Source organism: Callospermophilus lateralis, unplaced genomic scaffold (genome assembly GCF_048772815.1).
Source record: "Callospermophilus lateralis isolate mCalLat2 unplaced genomic scaffold, mCalLat2.hap1 Scaffold_63, whole genome shotgun sequence".
NCBI classification, from domain to species: Eukaryota; Metazoa; Chordata; class Mammalia; order Rodentia; family Sciuridae; genus Callospermophilus; species Callospermophilus lateralis.
Window position 1 is genome coordinate 829,957 of NW_027514713.1, and position 21,201 is coordinate 851,157.

At 34.9% G+C, this 21,201-nt stretch overlaps 1 pseudogene; it reads left to right on the forward strand.

Moving 5' to 3' along the window:
* Positions 1 to 21,201, forward strand: part of LOC143389525 (growth factor receptor-bound protein 14-like) — a 65,695-nt pseudogene that overhangs the window by 15,680 nt on the left and 28,814 nt on the right.

A 21,201-nucleotide genomic window follows, 5' to 3' on the forward strand; every position in this document is an offset into this window, starting at 1 on the left:
GATTTGCCGTGTGTGTTCCATGTTGTACTAACCACTGGGAATATTATAGGAAGCAACATTACCAGAGTCCTGGAGTATTGCAACAGTCTGAAGAGCAAGAGTTATGTATGGTGATTACATAGTTGTACATGTGTGGACATAAAGAGGCCTGGATCCACACTTGGAGTGTCATTGAAAGCTCTCTCACAGATATAATGGCTTGTTTGAGATCTGAGGGAGGAGAATAAATAGAAAGCAAGTACACAGTGTTTTAGGCAGAAGTAGTTGCATGCTCAAGGGCCCTATGTTGGAAAGGAGCATAGGTCTTTCAGAAAACAGAAAAAAAAATTGTGGTTGGAGTGAGAGAATAAGGAAGAGATTGTAGGGAATAAAGTTGAAGGGTAGGTTAAGGCTATGGACCTGCTGTGTCAATCAATTCCTATAATCATGATACTGGTTACAGTATTTATTTTGAATCAGCTACTTATACAGGTATTGTTAATGCTCATGTAAAATGTGTTGTTGAATATCTTCCTTGAAAGGGGGAATTTAAGACTTTTCTTGCTAACTGATTTCTCTAAACTATGTACTCTTTTGCTCTTAGTAAATATTTGACAGCTTGCAAAATAATACAGAATGGCAATAAGAAAGCAACAGCTTTTCTTGAGCTATTAGGGTCTTTTGGAACAGTCTTTGTTTCTAAAATATAACATTTAAAAAACACTGTTAGAGATTTGGAATAAGTAATAATGAATATGTTACTTCCCATTCCCTTCCAGGGAACACACTGAATTGCTTAATTGTAAATATCTATGAATGTCTCCTCTTATCTTACAACACTGCATTCCTTATTTAGAATGATATAAAAATCCAGGGCTACTCTGACCTCGTTATAAAAATATTTTACATGCTTTAGGTACATTGCCTATCTATTAAAAACAATAACAAAACAATCTTAAAACATTAGAATCCTACTTTAGTTGGATGATAAACTTTTAAAGAATAATAGAAATAAGCTGCACTTTGGAGACTTGTGCATAGAAAGTTTTTTGGGACTTGTTTTTTATTTTAAAATTCCTATTAATTATGTGTTAATAGTACATATCATTAATATATATAAGAAATGATTAACAAAATTATGTATTTGGATAACAATATATACTTTTCAATATGATATCATCATATTAGTTGGTTTAATTTTTTAAAACTAAATATTAATTAGTTATATTAAGTTAACTTAAAATTAAATTTTAATTTTCCTAAAATGGAAACTTTGATACAGAAGATAACCAGTGCTAATTATGACCCAAATATATTTTTTCTTCACTTTGCTCTTTTTTTCTTTTCCTTCATTTCATCATATGGATTCTTTCTCATTTTGTTTTTCATGGTTACTCTGTACTTGTTCATTTATTTTTTTTTCTTTTTTTCCTGATGAACAACAATGGGTCCCTCTTCTCTATACTATCCTCTGAAGAAACAAGGATAAGTGGGGCAAACCTAAGGAGTATTAATTACTTTCCAGTCCTGGCAGGTCTGAAGCCCCCTTGCTGCTCTGTGGAGTTGTTGAATGACCAGCTGAGCACTCTGAGTTCACTGCAAATATTCCAGAATGGACTCAGATTGACAGGAGCTGCCTATCCCGTTTCATCGCTTTCCTTGGGGTCATTAGGGAGGAGAAGAAAGGCTGATTGCTTAGTCTTTAATCAGCTTTTCCTTACAGCTTTCCAAACAATTCATTCTTGGAGTCAAAATTTCAGAAGATTTTTTTTTTACAGAGAGATACTGAGTATGCTCTGGGAGCACATTTATGCTTATTGAATTGACTTTCAATTTCTTTATCTTTTGCTTATTTTAAAATATTTTTTAAAGAAATGGCCTATGTCTTACACTGCAAACACTTTATCTTTTTAACCTAGAGACTTTAGGGCCTTCAGACTTTTCCATGAACATTATAATTTTTTGTTTTCTCACTGAATAGTAATATTGTTGTCTTCTTCTTTAAAAATAGGTTCACTTTTTATTTTTTCCTCTAGTTATTTTTTATGGAGGGCAGTCCAGTGGAGGAGGTGGTATGTAAAGTTCATAAAGACACCTCAATAGGACATGTGCCCAAACACAGGTGGGCTTCACCCACATTCCAGCACATCCCTTCAGGGGTCCCAGTGGCTATTGAATGTTCAATGCTACCTGCCACATGCTCCTAGAGCAATATTTTAAAATATTTATTTTTAAGTTTTAGGTGAACACAATATCTTTATTTTACGGTTATGTGGTGCTGAGGATCAAACCCAGTGCCTCATGCATGCATGCTAGGCGAGCACTCTACCACTGAGCCACAACTCCAGCCCCTAGAGCAAGTTTTGAAGTTGTAAACTACTCTGCAGGTCAATATTGTCATGATTGCCAGCAAAACAGTGGCACCAAAGAGTTCCCAACTTAGTGTACACTTATGGCTTCCTTGGGAGCCCTGTCTACATGCTGGTGGGATGAAATATACAGATGTTATCTGAGCTGTATTTCCCTTATTTGTCACTCTTCTCCATCAATGAAACAAGGCTCATTCTAGTTATTATTTGGGGCCCAGGAGAGTTTTCTTCCTGTTGGCATGCAATTTCAAACAATCTTATAAATAAAGTGTTATGAGTAATACTCTCATAGTATTTATTTTTCCCCACTTTATAAAGCAAACTGGATGTTTGGACCACTAAACTGGAAATATAAAACATCCATTTATTAAATAGCATGATTATATAAACTTAAAATCTTTTTCTCTGTCAGTATGTGGAGGAAAGAGTATACTGATATTTCTTTCTAAGGATTCTTAAGAAAAGGCCTTTGGTTTTTACAGAATCATGAAAGTTAGCATTAGTACATGTTAGTCAGATAGCATTTCTGATGAGTTGACTTTTTTCCTGAAACAGGAAGATTGAGCATCCTTTCTGCAATAGGAACATGCAAGTCTTGTAGAGACATAAGGCTTAGATTGATATTTCCTTTTTAATGTATTTAAGGGAGAAATGGATATAAATTAAATAGTTTTTAACAGTGGTACTGCACTGGTAGTGAAAAAAGTCTTCATAATCACTGAATGGATCTCAGAGATGACAGAATTTACTCCTGTGGAATGTTAACCTAGGTATAATTATACCATTCATAGACAAATGTGTATTTTGGATTAATATCAGCATTAAATAGGATTTTAAAAAATAAGGGTTTGAAATGGAGTTCAAACAAAAGTCTTAAGTTTTTCTCTCAGTAGATTTTATTTATTTTAAAAATGAATATGTGTGCTTATGCCAGAAGTTTAAGTTGGCCTACAACCTCTAAATTTGTGTCTTTCAATTCTCAGCAATTTATTTTTTTCATATTTGCAGTAATATAGTCTGAACAAAACAATGGCATTTCCCGATTGGTTAGTTAAAATTCTCACATTCCCCAATTTTACCTCCTGCTCTGTTCTTTCCCTCTTTTCTATTCTGGCTGAGGCTTCAGAATGCCCTAGTTTTACATTTTCTTAGCCTCTGTAAAGTAGAAGACAGAGCATGTAAAATAAGAGGCATGCTTCTATGGTCACAGGTGATGAGTGTTTCCTGCAAGAAAATACATGGGAATAGAGAGGAGGCGAAGGGAACCTTTGCAGTAGCCACTGGTCATTCTCCCCATTCCTGGCCTGGTATGTGCAGCAAGGTGCTGCAGGAGTGACTCACAATTGCTCCACCTAAATGAGCAGTCCAGAGTGGCAGCCTATTGTCCTCTCGAGGAAGTGGGCATTTTTACACTGCTTTTGCCAGAAGCACCCACCATGCTTGGTCCAGTCAGTTTGACTACAACAGCGTGAATGTATAGTGGGAGCATCCTTTAGAATGCCACCAGTTTTCTAGCACAGATGCAATACTTGCAAACATAGTCCACCTAGGTTCAAACTTGGGCTATGCTGAGACTACAGAAAGATCCCAGCATCTTAGTGACCTGCACGTGTTAGGTAACAAAGTAAATGTAGATTCGTAGATAATCATAACTGGCTTCAAAACATATTTTCATGATCTTGTTCAGATGATTTTATGGCCATCTCAGAGATTAAAACCCAGATTTTCAACCTGGAGTCAATTCTTACCTAAAATTTTTTTTATGATGAAAAATTGCCTATCTGTTTCTACTGAAAAGAATTTTAATTTTCTAAGCATAGAAATTTCAAGTAAAAATCACATACTTCATGAAAGAAAATATTTCTAAGATAAATGTTATAAATAGGTTTTGAGTACTTGTTATGAGCAAAATGCTGACAGGTTTGCAGTGAGTCCAAAGTTTACTCACTCTGAAGACTTTTATTAAGCCAGCATTGCCTAGGCTAGTTCCTTGTGATACAGTCATACATGGTGAATAAATGGAGATTTTTCTTAAAGGAGCTTGTTAGCATGGCTTAGGAGAAAGACACACAGATTGATAATTACAAAAAAATCATGTGAAAGGGCATATTAAAAAGCCTAGGGTAGTTAGGGTAGACTTTCTGGAGACAGTTCTATTGGAACTATGGTCAAATTTATGTAGGAATTGGACAAAGAAAACATGTTACTGGTGGTGGGAGCTTTGAAATATATTCCAGGTGGAGGATATCACATGTGCAATCAAGAAAGAATGGGTTGCAAGTGTTTATCACAGAGTTACCTATTCCATAAGACATTAATCCCATAGAGGAAGGCTCCGCCCTCATGACTTAATCACTCCCAAAGGTCCCACCTGCAAATACCTTAACTTTGGTATTAGAGTTTAAACATAAGAATTTGGGTTGAAACAAGCATTTAAATTTTTGCAGTATGATTTATATACCAACAATAATTAACAGTCACAGCTTTGGCCTACTGTCTTCCCAGGTTTAAGCCCAGTATAAAAGAGGGTGTCTTCTATGGTTATGGAATAGCAATTTGCATTGGCTCTGGCTCTGAGTAGGTCATTTGCCTCTGTTAAATAATAACTGCTTTCAGGGGCATTTGGATACTGATTGGTCAAACTAGGAAATACCTTCCACCTTGGAACAGAGGTTGGAGTGGAGGCAATTATGCACTTATAAATTGGCTTTAAAAATTAGAAAGAAAAAAAAAGGCTTTTTAAAAACCTTAGTATTTGTGGCATTTATTAATTTCTTTAGTGTCAATACTTCCATCATGGCTAATTTGAAGATGCCTGACTTGCATGATTCCTGAATGTTTAACAGTCAGCTCCTGTAGGCCAGTTGCAGCAGCTACAGCACACCATCTTTGGACTGAAGAAAGAGCTGCCAGAATCACAAATATTGCAAGTGAGGGAGGGCATGGTACTTTAAAAGGAAATCAAAATGGTGCCATAAAGAGGAGTGGTGACAGGTACCTAAAGCCAACAAGTAAGTATGTACTATTCCATTTAAGAATTTGTACACATTCTTAGGTAGTTTATTTGGATAACAGTTTTAAGGACAATATAATATTCCATTCTGTGAAAGTTTACCTTTCGTTTACTGTTGAATGTTTAAGTTGGTAGAATTCTAAATATAAATAATACTTCATTGGACATGTCAATGCCCAAAGCCATTTTGTACACTTAGCACAGGTTTGTTGAGATAGTTTGCTTATGTGCAATTACTATGTTCAAGGAATCGACCTTTTAATGCTTTTAATAAATATTCTCTAATAGATGTACAAAATAGTTTTACCATTTTATATCACTCCCATCATTGTAGGAAAGTAATTATTTCATTATATTGTAATTAAGTATAATTAAAAAGTAATTAATAGGAAAAAATTGAATATCATTTTGTTTAGCATTTGTTCAAATTTCTAAAAATGCAGACACTTCAATGTTCTTACAATAGGCATACATCTTATATTATTGTGTTTATGTGTGATCTTACCATACTATTGTCATAGGAATTTATCTTCTTTTACTTAATTAACACATAGAATAGTTAATATTAGAAATTCTAGTTCAGAGCATAGCTTGATAAATGTTGATGGGGTATTTTATATAAACTCTGGTTCTATATAATTGAGGGTAACACTGGCTGATCTAATAGATAAATCCTAATATACAGTGAGTCAGCATAATAGAAATTTATCTCTTGCTCATGTTAGTGTTTCATAATGACTTTTCTCAGTTAAACATCTTCCACAAAATCATTTAAGGACAAAACCTCATTCTGTCTCATGATTTTCCTTTTCCCTTGGGCTATCCACATAGTGGGGGGAGGGAATGAAAAGGGGATGAAATTTGGGAGAATTTTATGGCATCCTGGAAGTGCAGCAGTCCTTACACACACATTCCACTGACTCAAACTCAATCTGCTGGCAACATTAATTGCAAGGAAGTAAAGAAAAGGAAGTGGTGAGCATCTATCCAGTGTTTGCCCAAACTTCTATACCTGAAATGGAAAAATGTTTTCGAACAGTCTGATTTTGTTCCATACAACATAAGTGCACCTGGGAATAAATCACTAACATTACTGGGATTATGTACAAGATTTCAATATGGAATGGGAAACTTAAGGTATTGATAAGAGATACATAGATTTTTAAATAGAGCAAAGTTGTGGGGAAAATTTTTTGAATACTAATTGAATGGCTTTTAGTTTAGACAATTAAAAAAAAAAAGGAGTTTGTTGGACAAAGTGACCTTGACAAATAACTTTTGGTTAGGTAGCATTCAGTGTATAAGAAAATTAGTGTAATCAGCTCAACTAGTAAACTGGTTTATTAGAATGTTATTTTAATTAAATATTTTAGTGAAAAAGCTGTTTATGGACTGGGGAAAATCTTTGAAAATCACATATCTGATGAAGGTTAATATATAAAAGAACAATCCTTACAACCTGATAGCAGAAAAACAATGGGCAAAGGTCCTGAATATACATTTCTCCAAAGGAGACAGAAAAATGTCCAGCAAGTATATGGAAAGGTACAGATCATCACTAACCATCAGGAAATGCAGACCCACTATGAAATATGACAAGAAGCCCTTAGGATGGCTGTTCTGAAAATAAGGGAAGTATTGGTGAGGATATAAAGAAAGGGAAATGATGGTGGGAATTTAGATCAGTTCAGGCATTTTGGAAAATGGTTTGGAAGTTTCTAGAGAAATTAAATACAGGATGACCATATGACCCAGATATCCCTCTTCTGGGTACACCCAAAGAAAATGAAATCACTTTCTCTTGAAGATAATTGCACTGCCATTTTTATTGCAACATTATCAATAATAACAGCCAAGATATGGAAACAATCTAAATGTTCCATCAAAGGATGAATAGATAAAAAAAACCGTGGATGTGTGTATATACTTAGTTGTATATGCACATAAAAATACACAATAGGATATTTATTAAGCTTTAAAAAGGGAGATCCTGTCATTCAATATAACATGTCTGAACCTGGTGGAAATTATGATAAATGAAATAGCCAGAGATAGAAAGAAAAATATTGCTTGATTTCAGTTGCATGTGGTATTTTCTTTTATTAAGAAATTGAAATACAGAAACAGGGACAGAGTGAGGAGAAGGGGAATGGGAGACATAGATCAAAGATACAAACTGACAGATATATAGGACTGACATTTCCAAAGGTATAATGTATATCATGAGGACTAAGTTAGTCATTGTATTTGAAATTTTACCAAATGAGTAGATTTAAATTGTTCTAGCCACACACAAGAAATAGGTAACCATGTGAGATGATAAATATATGTTAATTTACTTCACTATAATAACTAATTAATTGGCTATATTTTATCTTAAAAAATCATGTTGTATACATTTAATGTATGCAATAAAATTTATTTTTAAAAACCAAACAAGAATATTTTAGCTCTCTTTTTTCTGCTTACACAGGTGATTACAGTGTACAGTGAAGATGAAACCAGCAGGGCTTTAGAGGTACCCAGTGACATAGCAGCCCGAGATGTTTGCCAGCTGTTGATCCTGAAGAATAATTACATTGATGACCACAGTTGGACCATTTTTGAACACCTGCCTCATATAGGTCTAGGTAAGGATACAGAATCAAAATGTTGCATCATTTTTTTTGTGCCCTGTAGGTCATGTGACAAAGATTTTCTTCAGTTATATAAAAGTAAACAAAAGGGAATATGATCAGATCTTTTCTTTACTTTTTATTTTTCATTGTTGATGATTAGTCAAGAATATAGCAGCAAATGGAAACAAGAATAGAAATATTATAAATTTAGCATCATTCCTTGTTTAATTATTTATCAGAATTTTAGAACTAAAACATTGAGTTTAAATTGTATTCTTTTTTTCTTTCTTTCTTTCTTTTTTTTTTTTTTTGAAGTGGGATTGCACTATGTTGCCCAGGCTGATCTTGATCTCCTGAGCTCAAGGGTTTCTCCTGCCTCAACTTCAAGAGTATAGGTTCACAGAGCCATAACAGCTCTGAGTTCAAATTGAAGGAAAGATAAACTTCATAATAATCTTTGGAAACACAATTAAACTTTTTTTTGAGAAATTGACAAAACAGAATGTTATTCGGACTATTTTTTTATGTTGAGGGCAGTATGGGCAATTATAAGTATCCATAGTAGTTATCCCCACCCGCCCCATCATCCCTCCTTTCTTTTTTGTTTTACTCTTTTTGTGGTGCTGGGGATCAAACCTAGGGCCTTGCATGCTCTCTACCAATGAGCTACACCCTCAATTCCCAATGGTCATTCTCTCTCTTTTTGGGGGGAGGGAAGGGTACTGGGGATTGAACTCAGGTGCACTTAACCACTGAACCGCATACCCCAGCCCTATTTTGCATTTTATTTAGAGACAACATCTCACTGAATCACTTAGTGCCTTGCTTTTGATGAGGCTGACTTTTAACTCACGATCCTCCTCCCTCAGCCTCCCCAGCCAGTTGGATTATAGGCGTGTACCACCATGCCCAGCTTGTCATTCTCTTAATAGTGATGTGCACTGTAGATTTTACTTGAAAATTATAAAGAACTCCTTTACATTTTCAGGATATAAAGATTAACCTTTTCAATTTTTTAAAAAATTTATTTATTCTTTTAAATTGTACGTGACTATAGAGTCTATTTTTTCATATTTATACAAACATGGAGTATGTCTTATTCTGATTCAAATGCTAGTCTTGTGGATGTACACAATGTTGAGTTTCACTGTGTTCTATTCATATATGTACATAGGAAAGTTGCATCAGGTTTAAACCACTTGTCTTTCCTATTTCTGTCCTCTCTCCTTTTCCTTCATTCCCCTTTGTCTAATCCACTGAAGTTCTGTTTTATAATTGGAAATGAGGTTTTGTATTATGAGCCATGAAGAGTTTTTAAAGCTTCTTTTAATATGTTATAAAGAATTCATTACTCAAGGGATACAGGGATTGACAATCAATAGTTTTATTCCCTGTTTATTTTTAAAGGCCTTGATTTAAAAAAAAATGTTTGTAGATAAATAAATGAGAACGGAAGGAGTTTGTTATGGCAACACCATTCAACTCTTTGAACTCTATATTAGTTTCCTGTGGTTGCTATAACAAATTATCACAAACTTTGTTGCTTAAAATAACAGAAAATTTCCTTTTAGACCTCTAGAGATCTGAAATCAGTAATAATGGGTTGAAATCAAGGTGTCAGCAGGCATGTACTCTGGGGAAGAGTACATTCCTTGCCTTTTGCAGATTCTGAAGGCTATCAGCATCCCTTGGCTCATGGCTGCCTTACACTAATCTCTGTCTGTGTGCCTTCTCCTCTTCTGTCTGCACCAAATATAATCCCTCTTTCTTATAAGGTCCCTCCTAGATAGTCCAGGAAAACCTCATTTTGAAGATCTTTAATTTGATGACATCTGCAGTCTTTTTTTTCTTTTTCATAGAAGATGACATTCACAGGAATTCAAATGGAGTTATTTTGGGGGTTTATTATTCAGCCTATTGCAAATTCCTTCTCATTATACATTAAAAACTTTTAGTAATAAGTCATCAAAGTCATTTAAAATAACTTATTGACAGCTCAATTACTTCCTTCAATTTGTTTGAAGAATTGTGAAAGAATTTTATAACTAGTCATTAGAGTCATTCACTTTCTCATCTGACTGCCAGTATACAAAATTGTCCCTTTGTTTGATAGGCTACAGAGTTTACACCCACAGAAGTGTTTCCAAAGAAAGGTTCTAGTGAGATGAGAGATTTGCCATTCTCTGATGAAACAGAATTTTAAAAAATGATATTGACAGAAGTGTGCTCTTAAGAGGATTCATATTGAAGAGACTTTTGTGAAGTGAATGTACCTCATGCTGCCTGCATTCCCTGAACCCTTAAAAAGTGTTGGTAGACTTTGGATTTGATGACTGCTGTCCTGGGACATGTCAGAAACCCAAGGAGAGGACAGAGTGAAACCTGTGGAAAAGAAGTTAAAATAGTTCCATGGTCTCCATGGGGATTTGGAACCTGAGCACCTCTGCAGTTGACAGCTGGTGAGTTGCAGCAGTGCCAGCTGATAGTGACAGCTGAGTGAGGATGGTAACATACCTGCCAGGGAGCCTGCGTTCTGAAGCAGTCTGCAGTGGCCAGCTCGGCTCCCCGTCTCCTAGGACAGAGAAAGCTCACTGTGTATTTTCCTCATTGTCCTTTCTGACTAATTTAACTTCTCTTTGTGATAATCAATCTCACAAACTATGATGCTCTCAAAAGATATCTGCCATATCCCAAATTATTTAATTTACTTATACTGACAAGAATATAGCTTTTATTTAGCATCACATATAGCCATAGTATCTCATCCTCTTTTCTTTGGAGGGGAACTTTAAAATTATTCTTTTGGTTGTAATTACTACAATTTATCCCTAGCAAATAGCTTTGAAGTTCAATAACATAGATCTGCTCTACAAATACAGTAGCAGTTTTCACTGAGAATACTGAAAATTATTTATACTAAAGAATGAAATATACAAGTCTTTATTGGAAAAGCTTAAAATTATAAAATTATAAACATTATAAAATTAATTTGAGCTACATACTAAATTATAAACATATAATAATATCAATGTATTTTTCCAATACTATCTTTTCTAGAAGTTGCTGAAATAAAATCAAAGATTTGAGCATAATATTTCCTGGTTTCATCAACAATGCTTTAGACCAAACAATGAGAAGGAATTTTAGTTCTGTCATTTTCTCTTTTTTTTTTTTTGCATTCATATTATATATTTAAGCAAAACAGTTGCAAACATAAATTCTACCCAAATGCTAACATGTGTAATATTACACAACCTCCAGTTTTTTGTCTAACAGTGTAATAGGAAAATAACCATTATGGAGTTGCTGTGGTTTTCCTGAATCCAAATATAAACAAATATGTCTTTGAAATGTTTTTGTTGTTGTTATTGTTTGTGCTTTTGACAAACATATAAAAACTCTTACAATATATATTTAATCAAGTAGTGGAATTAAGCAACTTTTTTTGCATTTGCATATTAAAATGAATAAAAAGAAGTAGAATGAGGTTATTTTTTCTTCCTTAAATATGATACGCAGTGACAGATATCCTTTGTCAATAGAATGATTCCTGATACCTCCCTATAAGTCTTTAATGAGTGCTGTTGATATAAAGAACCAAAGGACAAACTCTTTGCCAATAGTTTGGTGACCAGCTAGTTAGCTCTGCATATTATTCAGGAGACATCCTTGACCTCTTTTGAACCAGAGTGATAAGTTTTCCATTGATAAAATTTATGATGCTGGAGACCAAACCCAAGGCCTTGTGCAAAACAGAGAAGTACTGTACCTCTGGCTACATCCTCAACCCTAAAAAATATTTTCAAATACAAAAATAAATCAGTTCACTATAAACAACTGAGAAATAAACAATAATCTTAAGGATTAAACATAATTATCCATAATTTCACAATACTGAAATAACTTCTGTTAGCATTAAAAATGTCTTTAAATAGTTTTCCTATTTTAACAAACTCGCCTTTTGTTCTCACTTTTGTAGACTGCTTTCTTTTTTGTGTATGTGTGCAAAAAAAAAAAAAAAAAAAAACCTTGAGTGTTCTTCCCCCCGCATTTCGCTTTATAGATCCCACATAATGTAGGAACATAGGAACTTCCCCACTTCCCCAGCTTCCCTTGGCTGTCTTCCATAAACAGTTTAGCAAATATTTACAGACAGGATTATACTGACTTTTGTATAGTTTTGTAGATCCTGGAGACAGTAGGGAAAGAAGGATAAGAACATTAATATTTGTTATCTCTTAGGTGTTGATAAACACCAGGGAAGGAAGAGTGGGTGAAGAACAGCAAGTGGAGGTGGGTGGGAGAGATATGCTTTAAATAGAAGCACAGGAAGACCTCCCTGAGAAGGTGGTGCTTGAGTGCAGACCTGAAGCACACAGCAAGCAGGCCAGAGGGATATTGTTGTGGATCCAGGATATGGGAAATGGAAAGGGCCCAAAGTGGCAATGTGCTTGTATGCAGGAAAGTGGCAATGTGCTTGTATGCAGGAAGCATTCCAGAGGCCAGTGTGCCTTGAGTAGTGTAATAAAATGGAATGTAATGGCAGAACACAGCAGAGAGCCACAGAGGACCAGATCCTATAGGGTCTCATAGGCATGGAGTGACCTGGATTTTATCCTGAGAGAGAAAGCAATTAGGGTTGTCTGAGCCTAGAGAGCAATATGATCTGTTTTAATTTAAATATATACTTCTGAGCTGTAAATGTAGCTTAGTGACAGAACACTTGCCTAGCATGTGTGAGACTCTGGGCTGGATCCACAAAAGAGGCCAGAATTAAAGTTTTGACCCTTGGAGGATAAGCAACCTTGCTTTGCTTTTACATCAAACTGCCTGTGGCTTATGGAAATTATCCCTTCCTCTCTTTATCATTTGTGCTAGTTGTGCATGACCCATTGTGCCCCATTTACATGTATTCTGCATATTTATGAAATTTAGTGGTTTTGAGAGATCTTGAGATCTTATAGGGAAGAACATTTAGATTTTCAGAATAGAAGAGAGTTGAGAGTTTTTCTCTCGCTCCAGTTGGTCAAAGCTCATGTTCCTAGGATTATGTGATGGGTTTGTTTTTGTCTCATTCTACATCTCTTTCACTCAGGCATACTGTTATCTAAATCTTGAATTCCAAGAACATTTTCACATAGCCTTTCTTTCCAAGGTGGTACTGAAGTTACTAAGATCAAACTGAGCCAATCGGGTTCACTTTAAAAAAAGCTGATGACTTATTTTATCTGAACAACACAAGAAATCATGTTGAAAATCACCTTTTCTTGAATTTGTATAACTTAGTAGTAAATATTATGTTTGGAACTTTGAATGTAATAGCTACATGTCATATCTTCTGGTCATAATTATCAATATATACTTCTGAGTATTTTTTTTGGTGCTAGTGCTCAGAACTCAGAGCCTCATGTATGCTAAACTCACACTGTGCCATTGAGTATCCCCCCATTCTGATTTTTAGAATTTTAATAGGCAGAATAAATCATTGAAAGCAACTAAATACCCTGATTTTGTTCTCTGAATTACCTAATTTGAGTGCATATTATACTGTGATTCTAGATGTACACATTATTTTATAGACATTGAATTTTTTGGCTTCTTGCTGTTTGTTTATGACAAATATTCCACATCCACAGTTCTCTCCAGTCAATAATAGCCATCGAATTTTTAATGTCACTGTATCAGCAAATATTTTCCCTTCTTTTATGTTGTAATATACCAGATTTTGTAACTGGTGTGCTTTGCTCGATAACCACTGGATGTCACTATAGCTCCTTAGATGGAGTACTCTTTTTTTTTTTTTTTTTTTAAATAATCATTATGAGTGGACTTCAGATTCAAATCCTCTGGAACTTAATGGGATCCATGTTTGTCTTGTTCCCATTTTGATTCCTAATTGAAGCCATGTCACGAAACAGTGGCAACTAGCACATACCTCCAGCACGTATCTGTAGACTCTTTGGGAAAAGGAATTAATTGTATTTTAGTATTATTGCTAGGAACATCTGAAATTTCCATTGTGGATATTATCGTGGAGTGGCTTTAATAAGCAAAATGAATGACTGGAGGCTTTTAATGAAACTGTTTTTATATGTGCAGCCACATCCACGTGATCTCTTTAAGACAAAAGCAATGTACAGTGCAAGGAGGGGTCAGTTCACTACTGCCTGCTTTCAAGTTGATTCTTCACATTCTTTTTCTTCTTAACAAAATAGGCAGTGTTTTCTTGTTTTCTGGGGCTGATAGGTTGCTGTGCTTTGTGTGCTGTGTATAACTTATGAACTCTCAGATTTGTGATCACCTTTATCACCAGCAAAAAAAAGTCCTGAAGCCTTTGGTACATGTGGCATATGGCTCCTGTATAGTGAACTATGTGCCCTGATCTTGCAGCTTTTAAAAGACCATAGTGTCCTGGTAGCACATGTAAGGCTGGAAATGAAAAAAATTCTTAAGCAACAAGAACTTTAAGTGCTCTGCCTGCATGCACCACCTGATTCAGCCAATTTTCCTTCTACATGTTCTCATAGCTTCTGCTGCTTGAGTTCAGATCCCACCAGTTCTCTCCTCGGGATTCTGTTCCTGGTTCTCATGCTTCTAGTTGTACCAAGGTTATCTCTCTGAATGCAGACCTGATTCTCATGCCATATGGGGCCAAGTTCCTCTGTGGGTCTTATAGTACCTTGTGACCTGCCTGCCCCTTGTAACTGCAGTCCATGTCACATCTAGCCTCACCATTTGCAGTTCAAGAACTGCCTAAGAATTTCTGATGCACTGAGTTTCTTCTCAGTGTCCTTGCTCCTGCTGTTGTGATTCCCAGGAATCCCTTTTCTGCCCATGTTTATCTGACTTACTGCTATGCATTTTTCACAGCTTAGTAATTTCAGCTAGCCCTTTCTTTAAAATACCTATGAAAACAAAGTAAAATTGAAACCTTCAGCTGTTCAGGGTGAGTGACAGCTTACATAGTAACACAGTCTGAGGAGGTTCAAAATAAAAATTAGTTGGGAGCCTCTTGCACTCAACCTATCATAGTCACCTTTTCCATCTGAGAGCAAGTAGGGAGACACATCTACCTCCTTCACAGTTGTGTCTCCCCCTAGATGCACACTACAGGTGCTCTGAAGCTATGTCTTGAGATGATCAGCACATTTCCTGGAACCACTTGTTCTCATACATCCCTTGGGAAATTACAAATCCTGAAAACCAGAGAGAGGTATGGGAGGCATTAGGAGTATTGGCAATATTTTGTGTCCTGGGAGGTATTGCTCCCACAAGTACATGCTTTCTGCAGGAGTGGGAAACAAGCACTTTGGATAGGAATTAGATATTAGGCTATCCAAAGCAAATTATTTACAATATCAATTAACCAGGAAAGTTAAGCTTAATGGTATAATAGAAGAATGTTATAAATTATTGTATATTCATGAGCTACAACATTTTTGATCATATAGCTTTTGGTTATGTTTTTGGAGTTATTATTTAAACACTGATGTGGGAAAATATACAATTTGTAATGATGATTAAATAAAAATAGCATACAAAATATATAATATTTCCTAAATTTTATGAAAAATGTACACACATACCCTCTTATAGAACCAAAGAAAAAGACAAGAAGTGGTTATTCTGGATTGATATATTTAAACATGAATTGTGACTACCACTTTTCTTTTCTCTAATAAAAATGTATTTTTTTTAGTAATAAGAAAATAAGAAAAATAAGAAACAGAGACGATTTTAAAATAAAGAAATTTAAAAAGACTTAGCTAAGTTATCTTCCTGAAGCCCCAAAGTGGGCCACATTCTATACCATTTCCTACAACTATCTTAATAATAACCATATTATTAAAATTAGATAGTAATTCCATGGGAACAAGGACTCTGCACTTACATACATCTTTGAAATTCATGGGCAAAGACAAATAAGTGTGTTTTGAACTAAGTTGTACTAAACTGTAAAATATTTATATCAAATAATTTAAAGAGTCAGGCACAGTGGCACACACCTGTAATCCCAGAGGCTCAGGAGGCTAAGAAAGAGAATCACAAATTCAAAGCTAGTCTCAGCAAAGCAACTCAGTGAGACCATGTCCCTAAATAAAATACAAAATAGGGCTGGGGATGTGACTCTGTGGTTCAGTGCCCCTGAGTTCAATCCCTGGTACCAATAATAATAATAATAATAATAATAATAATAATAGTAATTATTGTTATTATTTAAAGAATGTATTGCAAAAATACAGAAATGGAAGAGGCTTAGAAAGGAGGCCAAAGAAACCACATGGCATGCCCAGCTGGAAATTTACTCTGAATCCTTTAAGGATGCACTGGATAGCTTGGAATATATGGAAGCTGTTTATAGAGCTTCTGGTATTTACCCAGTCATCTTCAGATAACATATATGCAAACATTTTGTGGAGAATAGGCTTTCTATGAATATAAGTGGTGTATTTCAATTCACTGGAGAACCAACTACAGGGCTTTTATAATCATCAAGCCAAAGTGTCACAATTTTCCTATTATCACACTTGAGGAGATGAATCTGGCAGTGGCAATTTTCTGGGAGATCCTGGTGGTATTAAGTAGTATTCTTAGATTAAGGAACATTTTAGAAATTGAGCCCTGTTTTATTCTTTGCTTCTTCAGTTTCTGTTTTGCTTGGTCAGAGGCTGTTCATTTTTATCTGAAAATAAGATTGACAAAAATGTATGTAGTTTCTACCCAGTGCAGAGAAGTACAAGGACCATTTGTCTCCTGGAGTTTCCTGTAACAAAGGTATACAAAAGAGTTGTTTTCTGGGAGAATTAGAGGTAAAAACCACTTTTGTTTCTTCTCTTATCAAGTGATGAGAAGAGTAGGGACTCAGATTTCTATTTGAGCCCCACGCTGTACTTTCAGTAGATTCAGCAAAGAAATCCAGGCAGAAGGTCACAGGTGAGAACTTTCCATTCTTGGAGGATTGAGGATTTTTAAAAGACTTTGAAGTTAAATCAACAGTTTCAGAAAAAACTTTTTTTCTTCTTCTTCTTCTTCTTTTCTTTTTTAGAAGTAAAGTTCCTGAAAATTAAACAGAATTACAAATAGTTATCATTATTTGGTACAGGTTTTTTTCTATTGCCATGAGACCTCCCTGATATATTTGAAACAAAACTAAAATTTAAAAACAGTATGAAGCTTTTGTTTTTGTTTTAAAGAAGCTGTTTAAACTCTTTGAAGCTTTTCTTTCCTTTTCTGCCTCTATAGTTGCTATTTTCAAGTAATTTAAGAAGACTTTCTTCCTATTTTTCTGTTTACATATATGTAATATTTGATAATTATAATTCACTTTACAATGTCTGGAAAATGATTTCAGAAAAATGTTTAAAAATATAATTAATTAATTATTGATCAGGTAGTTGGGGGTAGGAAATATGAAGTTAGGATTTAAATGATTAAAATGTGTCTTTAAAGTTTTAATAACGTTTTGATATGGTATTTTAAGTGAACTTTATGAAGTTTTCAAAAAATAAAGTATTTAAAACCATTATGTTGAATTTGTGTGAAACTTACCTGGGTCTTTTCTCAAATGCTAATAACTCCATGTTTGAGTTCATCTTGGTTTTGAACTTTGCAGCAAAGAGCCTCTGGTTGTAGGATTAATTTGGTTCTTTTTGGTATTTAGAAAAATACATTGTAAGTTTCTTAGTAGGATTACTTAATAGGTTAAAATTTGTTTGCATTTAGGATGATGCTAAAGGATGGTCAAGAGAAAGCTTACTGATAAGAAACTGGCTGGTCCAGCACTTTCCTTAGTTCTTGGTAATGATGTTTTATAGCCATGACTGGGCAAGATAAAGCTGGTCACCAGAAACTTTCACTTTCCCTTTAAGTGTTTTCCTTTTCTGGTAAAGTAATCCACCTCATCATCTTGTACATTCCTATGGAACTTTCTGCCTATAAAGGCCTGTATTTAGATAGCTGTCTTTGTTAAGTAACAAATACAATTTTTAATGTAAAATGTGATTTACTAATTATGCTACCTGGGTTTATTGGGTTATTATAGCCTTAATACTTAATGTCATGAGATTGCTTGGGGGACAATATGTGACAATGCATCCAAATTGAGATAATAATGTATACATTTAAAAAGAATATTTAATGTAATGTGACTTTAAAAGCCAGATTCTGTAGCAGGAAAATTGTTATTTTTAATACCAGGCTGATGTATGAGGCAAAAATCCCAATTGCATTCAACTCTCTGTATTTTAATTTGCTTCCTCTATCTGTTATCTGAATTTTCAGTGGGATGGTACCATAACTTTTCTTTGAAGGAATGGAAAGTACACCTTTTACTTTGTTTACATGTATTCTAGTTTACGACATTTTTGAAGACATTTTTTTCTTTTTAATATTATGAGAATATTTTCCTGATGCCAGTAATGGCATTAAACATTCAATGAAGTTTTCTGAAAGATTTTATGCCTTATTTTTCCTTTCTAGGCTGGAATTCTGACTTTTATTGCCATGTGGTCAACAGCAACAACAACAACAACAACAACAATAAAAATAACCCTGGTTATTAGATTTCACGTTTTGGTGTCCATGGGCATTTTATTATTAGTAGTAGTATTAGTATTAGTATTAGTAGTAGTAGTAGTAGTAGTAGTAGCAGTAGTAGTAGTATTTTAGTTACACATCTGTTATAGCTCTTCACACATCTGTTATTGCTTTATTTTTGAATCCTTTTTGTATTTACATTTTTATCTTTTTTGTTAACTAGAGGATTATAATTCTACATGGTAGTTGGAGACATTTTGACAAGTTGCATGGTGCATGAAATTTGATTTCAATCCCTGTTCCCTTTCCTTACACTCCCCCCTTCACTCCCTTTTTGCTCTTTCTTCTATTACACTGATCTTCATTTTGCTCATTTATTTATTTATTTTTGATTGGTATTTTCATAAAAGTGAAATTCCCTGCGGTATAGTCATATGTGGATATAATCTGATTTTATTAAATTCATTCCATCCTTCTCCACTTTCCCATTCCTCCTCCCTCCCTCTCAATGTTATCCTTGTACTCCACTGATCTTCCCCATGTGTTTATGACAATCAATCCCCTCATTTCCCCTTATTTTGCTATAGCTTCAACATATGAGAGAAAACATTCAACACTGATTTTCTGAGTTTCGCATATTTCACTTAGAATGTTGTTTTCCATTTCTGTCCGTTTACTGGGAAACCCCATGATTTTATTTTTCTTTATAGCTGAGGAAAACCCCATTGTGTATATTTACCACATTTTCTTGATTCATTTGTCTATCAATAGACATAGACATATGGGTGTATCTAGAATTTGGCTATTGTGAATAAACATAGACGTATGCTGCTTTTAGTTTTTTTTGGACAATTCCCAATGAGGAGAATATTTGGGTCATGTAGCGGTTCCATTCCTAGTCTTTTGAGGTTACTGTATACTGCTTTCCAGAGTGATTATACTAATATGCATCACCACTTACAATGTTTGAGTGTACATTCCCCACATCCTTGCCAGCATTTATTATTGTTTTTGTTCTTGAAAATTGTCATTCTAACTGGAGGGAGATGAAAGTGTGGTTGTATTTACCTTTTAATGCAGTCCAAATTGAAAGGATTTATAATTACTTTCATGGAAGGTAAAGATTGATATAATTTGAAATGTTGCCCATTACTTTTACCTTACATTTAAAATATGGTTGTTTATTTTTAATTAATTAGCAAATATTTTTGAATTTGTTTTAAAATAAAAGAAATTGAGGGAATGGAAACATGAAAACTCCAAAAAACCAAGAAACTGATTTTTTGCTGATACAGAAAGAATTCTTGTGTTATTAATAGACACAGTGGAGGTGGCAGAGAATGTCTCTTGATTGGGAAGCTCTAGGCAGGTAGCAGTAAATCTGTGCAGGGGAGAGAGCATCATGTGGGGTCAGATATATTGCTACTGTTCAACTTTGGGGAAAATTGGCTACTCTAAACCTCAGTTATTATCAGTAAAATGGAAATACAGCTTGCTCATTAGATTATTGTATTAATTTCCTAAGAGTGTTATAACTAATGACCACAAACTTGGTGACATAAACAATAGGGATGTTTAGTTTCACAAATCTGGAGGGTTATTTTCCTGCTGAGAGTTCTAAGGGTAATCTGTTCCTTGCTCCATCCACAATCTGGTGGCTGTTTGCATTCTTTGGCTTGTGGTCACACCTCTTGAATGTCTGCTTCTGTGATCCCATTGCATTTTTATTTTTTTGTCTGTGTTTATTCTCCTCTGCCTGTACCTTAAAAGGATGCTTCTGGTTCTATTTAGGGCCCACTTGATTGATCCCGAATATTCTCCCCAATTCAAAGCCCTGAATAACATCTGCAAAAGCTTTGCAATGCAGGGTAAAAATTACAGGTTCCATGAATTAGGATGTGGTATCTTTAGGGCCACTATTCATCTACTTAAAGGTGTTATAAGAATCAAATAGAGCAGTAAAACAGCTCTCAGACTGAGACATGCCAAAATGCAACTTTTATTTCACAAAATGGAACTAATTTCACACTCTGATTCGTCTGCCCTTGTAGACAATTTAGTTTTTTGTTGTTTGCTCACTCTCTAGACTTGGTGGGGTAAATAATTTAGATTCCATCAGTGAGTTGCATACAGGTCTAAAATGTTCTGAGTTGAACATTGAGACCCACCTTCACATTTCTGACATTGTGGTTGGGTATGTTAGTCCCAAAGGAGGTACTTGTCTGATTGTTATCCAATTCTTTTTTGTTCTGGAAACTCTTGCTCCTTCCAAAGTTACTGCCTGAAGCCTAAAGACCCTTATATTCATGGCCTTTTCTTAGTTCTCTGTGTTCCCTCCCCTCTGGGGCACTTGAGATGACCATGCTTTTAGAATAGACTTAACATTGACTCAGTAATTGCTTCTCGCTGTGCTAGATGCAGGGCTTATTGAGGAGAATTGTTTTGTTTTGTTCTGTGCTGGTGTACATTGAACCTACCAAGCTTCACATGTGCTAGGTAAACCCTCTACCACTGAGCTACATCCCCACCCCTTTGAGAATATATTCTTTAGACTATGGTTTGAGCCACACAACATGTTTAAATCTATTGGGCTTTCAACAACCAAAAATTGTTCTAGTGCTGGAAAGGGGCAGGATATAGAGTCACTTGGGACCAGCACCATACAGGCACTGTCTCTCTCTATTTT